Genomic DNA, 6,122 nt, shown 5'->3' on the forward strand with positions numbered 1-6,122 from the left:
TCTGACCTGGAGGTCAGAGGTCAACACACACACAGTCCAGCAGTTCTCCTGGTTGATTGTCAAAGGAGGAGAATGTCTGAGTGTGGGAAGGAGGTGACTGTGATGGTGATTGTGTGGATGGGAGCTGGGCAAGCGTGTGTGTGTGTGTGTGTGTGTGTGTGTGCGCGTGTGTGTGAGGAAAAAGAGGAGAGGACAGCAAAAGCGTTGCCTGCTCACGGGGGCGGAGCCTCCTAGCAGCCCAGCCAGAGCGGTGGAGGTCCAGCACCTTCCTCCAAAATCTTGTTTGTTCTGGTTTTGTTTCCTTTTGGGAATATATAGAGCTCGCTGAAGGGGAAGGATGTGGGAACTTGGAAGAACTAGAACTAGTTTGACCCTGTAGAGGGCGCAAGAGAGCAGCCTATGAGGAAGTGAATGGACTGCGTTGTTCCTGTGCTGTTTCTGCCTCCCCAGTGAGCCTCTCGTGGCAATAAAGGTTTGAATGGATCTTCCCTCCTGCAGTTTCGACAGCTTTACAATCAACATCTCTGATTGGTGTCCCACATCCACACACTCCACATGTTGAGTGGGTGTTCTGGGCCTGTTCTGAAGACAGCACAGACCACTGAGTCAAACTAGGATGTGGAGTGACTTCAGGATCATTTCAAAATAAAAGCTTTCCATTCTTGAGTGTCCAAATAAAGGCATGAAAGCACAGACCACGGCTATTAGAACTCCTCCATGAAATTCAAGCGTCAGCTTCAGCTCAGGGCCAAACACACCTCCTGTCTTCATGAGCCCAACATGGTTCTCCCTTCTGAAGCTGGGTGACTCTGCCGTGGTGTCACACACCATCTCCCCTTGGAGAAATCTGCCATTTGCCATCACCCCTGTACACAAGAGAAGATGAAACTTGGAGTCAAACGTTAGGAGCCATGAAACATTGCAGGCTGCTCTGGGTGCTGGTAAAATGTAGCCACAATTGTTCAGATGCTCTCGATGTGGAGACATTTTCTCTCCTTCCAAAGAAAATCCCATGGCCTACCTTTTCCTTTGTCTCCGTCAAAGTCTTTGATGGAGAGGCCCCTCCACCTGGGCTTCATCACACTCTTGATGAGCTCCTTCTTGGTGGACATGTCCTCTTTATGGGGTGGCGTCCACAGCTTCAGCAGCGTTTCCTATTTGGGTTTGTTTGTTCCCATCTCAGGCTCTCCACACATCTGTCCAGCTGCTGCTGAGTTGGTTGGCCACGTCTGAATTTGGCTGGAAGAGAAACAGAACTTCCGTCAAAAACCTTGTTGAGTTGAGGCAGTTTGATTGGTGGAGCCTGTTTTCACCAGAGAGTTTGATTGGCGGAGCCTGTTTTCACCAGAGAGTTTGATTGGTGGAGCCCGTTTTCACCAGCGGTTTGATTGGTGGAGCCTGTTTTCACCAGAGAGTTTGATTGGCGGAGCCTGTTTTCACCAGCGGTTTGATTGGTGGAGCCTGTTTTCACCAGCGGTTTGATTGGTGGAGCCTGTTTTCACCAGCAGTTTGATTGGTGGAGCCTGTTTTCACCAGCAGTTTGATTGGCGGAGCCTTTTTTCACCAGAGAGTTTGATTGGCGGAGCCTGTTTTCACCAGCAGTTTGATTGGCGGAGCCTGTTTTCACCAGCAGTTTGATTGGCGGAGCCTGTTTTCACCAGAGAGTTTGATTGGCGGAGCCTGTTTTCACCAGAGAGTTTGATTGGCGGAGCCTGTTTTCACCAGCAGTTTGATTGGTGGAGCCTGTTTTCACCAGCAGTTTGATTGGCGGAGCCTGTTTTCACCAGAGAGTTTGATTGGCGGAGCCTGTTTTCACCAGAGAGTTTGATTGGTGGAGCCTGTTTTCACCAGAGAATTTGATTGGCGGAACCTGTTTTACCAGCAGTTTGATTGGCGGAGCCTGTTTTCACCAGCAGTTTGATTGGTGGAGCCTGTTTTCACCAGAGAGTTTGATTGGCGGAGCCTGTTTTCACCAGCAGTTTGATTGGCGGAGCCTGTTTTCACCAGAGAGTTTGATTGGCGAAGCCTGTTTTCACCAGCGGTTTGATTGGTGGAGCCTGTTTTCACCAGAGTTTGATTGGCGGAGCCTGTTTTCACCAGACAGTTTGACTGGTCGAGCCTGTTTTCACCAGCTGTTTGATTGGTGGAGCCTGTTTTCACCAGAGAGTTTGATTGGTGGAGCCAGTTTTCACCAGCAGTTTGATTGGCGGAGCCTGTTTTCACCAGCAGTTTGATTGGCGGAGCCTGTTTTCACCAGCAGTTTGATTGGCGGAGCCTGTTTTCACCAGAGAGCTTGATTGGTGGAGCCTGTTTTCACCAGCAGTTTGATTGGCGGAGCCTGTTTTCACCAGAGAGTGTGATTGGCGGAGCCTGTTTTCACCAGCAGTTTGATTGGTGGAGCCTGTTTTCACCAGAGAGTTTGATTGGCGGAACCTGTTTTACCAGCAGTTTGATTGGCGGAGCCTGTTTTCACCAGAGAGTTTGATTGGCGGAGCCTGTTTTCACCAGCAGTTTGATTGGTGGAGCCTGTTTTCACCAGAGAGCTTGATTGGTGGAGCCTGTTTTCACCAGCAGTTTGATTGGCGGAGCCTGTTTTCACCAGCAGTTTGATTGGTGGAGCCTGTTTTCACCAGCAGTTTGATTGGCGGAGCCTGTTTTCACCAGAGAGTTTGATTGGCGGAGCCTGTTTTCACCAGAGAGTTTGATTGGCGGAGCCTGTTTTCACCAGCTGTTTGATTGGCGGAGCCTGTTTTCAACAGAGAGTTTGATTGGTGGAGCCTGTTTTTACCAGCAGTTTGATTGGTGGAGCCTGTTTTACCAGCAGTTTTTCTTCAGGGCCTTACATGGCATCATAACAACATCCTCTGGTCTTAGAGCCTCACATGGACTGAGGAGAAACTCCTGAGAAAACCTTTGACAGGTAAAAAGGAGAGGAGAGGAGAGGAGAGGAGAGGAGAGGAGAGGAGAGGGGAGGAGAGGAAAGGAGAGGAGAGGAGAGGAGAGGAGAGAGAGGAGAGGACAGGAGAGGCCTCCATGTGGCTCATGGAACCCTGCATGGAGAGACCTCTGTGAATCTTCTCTGTGTCCACAAAGCCACGGCGGTGGAACCAAAGATCTCCCATGTGGACTCATCAGACCAAAGCCCAGATGTCCTCTGGTCTGATGTCCCCTCCTTGAATGTCTTGGTCCAAACCAATGTCCTGCCTGCTGCTCTTCCTTAGCAGTGGTTTCTTAGCAGCTGTTTGACTCCAAAGGCCTGATTGGCGCCGTCTCCTCTGAGCGTTGATGTAGAGACGTGTCTGCTACTAGAACTCTGGGAGGCTTTTATCTGGGCTCCAGTCTGAGGAGCTGCTAGCTTGGGATTCCTGAGGCTGGGGACTCAGAGGACCTCAGGAGACTCTTGGTCTTCCTGTGCTGGGGCCTTTGTTGATGACTTGATGAGCAATCTCCCGTCCATAGGAGCAATGATCCAAATATTGATGAGATTTTGGTGATCAGGCAACACCAACACAGAAAATCCCAGAATATCAAATTGGAGAGTCGCACACAGGAGTTTTCTGCTAAATAAAGGAGAGCCCTGATGACATTTTGGACTCCAATAAAGAAAGTCCTGAACGAACCACTGGTCAATGTTTCTCTTCATTTTGTAATCCCTCCTATACCATGGGGAAGTCATGGTGTCTGGCTTGGAGCGTCTGTCTCCGTGTCACAGGGACAAGCCACAGGACTTTCCAGAGAGTTCCACAAACCTGAGAGAGCAAACTGCCAGGACCTCCCGTGACAGAGCTGGAAGGAAAACATTGAAATCCTCACTTGAGAAGGTGGGGCAGGAGAACTGGAGACAATGAGATGCTTTGTTATCAGGCTGTGTCATCTGTAGCTAGCAGCTAGGTAGCTTAGCTTAGCATATCAAACCAGAAGTGACAGGACTCACTCTCTGTTACTCCTGTTTAGAAGGATTCCACGGTGGGTTTCTGCAGTGGAACTCCCAATAAGAGATCAAATAGAACCGTTCCACAGTGGAACCCTGTCGCCCTGCACTGGAAACTGCTTTCAACCAATTCTACAGTCCAAAAGGTCTCAAGAGGTCAACACACTCACCGTCACCTGGGAGCTGAGCCGCTCTCTCAATCATGGTCGTGTCCTGTTGGGGGTAAAGGACAGTGGAAGATGAGACGTCATCTTACAAAATAAACGCCACCACAAAGTTGTTTCTTTAGGAGGAAAACGCACAACACAAACGAGCAGGAACGTTCAGCTGAAGAGGGAACAGAAGTCTGGAGGTGAGTAGGCAGGACTCAGAGAGGATGCCTGACATCTGGATGCAGGACAGGACGCTGATGCCAGCCAACACGAGGACGCTCAGGACTCCTGAGGCTCTCAGCTGACCCACTTCATGAACGTCTCCTGGTTTGGAAAACAGAAAACATCAGGAAGACTAACCCTGACGTGCACATTTCACGTCTCAAACGCCGCCGGTAGCTTCTGAACACATCTGGTCAGCAGAACCTGTTGACCTGAGGTCTTTCCTGCTGCATGTACCTGGTCTGGTGTGGCTACTGGCTGGAAATAGAAGCTGTGGCAGAAGAGCAGCAGCAGCAGCGTGAGGAGACTGAGGACCAGCGCGTAGAGGCAGAGCTGCAGGAAGAGCCAGTGGTTGTCCTCTCCTACACAGTTGTTGATCCTGGAGGACAATGAACCCTTGAGATGACATCATCCACCTTTGTTGTGTTGACAGGACCCAACCTGCTGAATCTGAAGCTTTTGATACGTTTGTGTTTGGAACGCTGTTGACCAGCGTGTGTGTGTGTGTGTGTGTGTGTCCTCACCAGGGACAGTGCTGGTCCATCCTGAGTACCCAGTGGCCAAAACGCTGCAGTGGTGGGACCTTTTAGGCCTCATTGCCTCACATTTCCTGCACAGCGTCCAGTGCTGTTGCTCTGTGGCACAAAGAGAGAGAGCGATCAGCGGCGTTGTGGTGGTTCTGGCTCAAGCTGACGTGGTCACACACTCATGTAGCATTCAAAGAGGACTTTGGTCTGCTGACCAGTCCAGGAGGCTTCATTTTACCACATTTCCAATAACGCAGTGACAGAGACTCCTAACGGTGCCACTTGGTGAGCTGAACCACAAGCATATGAACCTTGAAAAGAAAGACTGATGAATGAAACAATGACATGTACGCATGGAACACATGGAGGAGAGGAACTAAGAGGCCATCTTGTCTGCGTCCTCACCAGAGGGAGGGATGAGGGTCCACAGGTGGACGGCCAGGATCTGAGGCTCGTACCAGGGCTGCCACACAGAGGGCCGATGCAATAAAATAAGCTGCAGAAGAAGAAACAACGTGTCATTCTGAGGTTTCTGATGTGATGACAAAGTGGAACGCTAGCAGTCAGAGACACTCACCAACAAGGACCGCCCCTGGAAGGTGTGCTTCCTTCTAGTGAGGAAGGAGCACCAGCTTGGGGATGACCATGGCGTTATACAGCCAGATTCCAACCAGCATGCTGAAGCACAGCCAGCCGGCAGGGTCTTTGACAAAGTGGGGCTTCATGGTGGTGGACTGATGGCTCTACCTGCTGCTACAACACAGGCTTGGGGTTTCTCCTCTGGAGCACACAAGGTTGAGATGGGTTTTCTAGCCCAGCCTGGAAGGCTCTCACACACTCGCCAGAATTCAGTTTCTTTGATGTGTCCTGAGATCAAAGACAGAATTCTAGGATCAAATACACTGGGAAAGCCCCCTGATGACATCATCAGGAATCTGACTTGGATCTGGTCCTCACCTGTATGTCAGCAGAGTGAACAGGAGGGGGCTCAACACACAGCCCTGTGGAAGAGGAGACGGTGTTGTGGATCCTGCCGCTCTGGGGTCTGTTGGTCTGTTTTTAACCTTCCTTTACCAAGCAGGAAGGTGGAGCAGATCCAGGATCAGTGGGGAAAGAGAGAAGGAGAGGGGGACAGAGAAAAAGACAGAGAATGGAGGAAGACAGAGAGACAGACGGAAAGAGAGGGACAGAGATAAAGAGGGAGAGAAAGGAGGAGATACTGATGGACAGACAGGGACGTGAGCAGGTGGAGCTACAGGTGGCAGCTGGAGCCTCTTCAGGTCTGCAGCC

General features: G+C 50.6%; 1 pseudogene; it reads right to left on the reverse strand.

Annotated features, from left to right (window-relative positions):
• Positions 1 to 1,026: 1,026 nt before the first annotated feature.
• On the reverse strand, positions 1,027 to 5,825 carry LOC147260894 (palmitoyltransferase ZDHHC21-like; annotated as a pseudogene).
• Between the last annotated feature and the right edge of the window lie 297 nt (positions 5,826 to 6,122).

Source organism: Aulostomus chinensis, chromosome 5, assembly GCF_037954235.1.
Source record: "Aulostomus chinensis isolate RoL2024-O1b breed Wild chromosome 5, RoL_Achi_v1.0, whole genome shotgun sequence".
NCBI classification, from domain to species: Eukaryota; Metazoa; Chordata; class Actinopteri; order Syngnathiformes; family Aulostomidae; genus Aulostomus; species Aulostomus chinensis.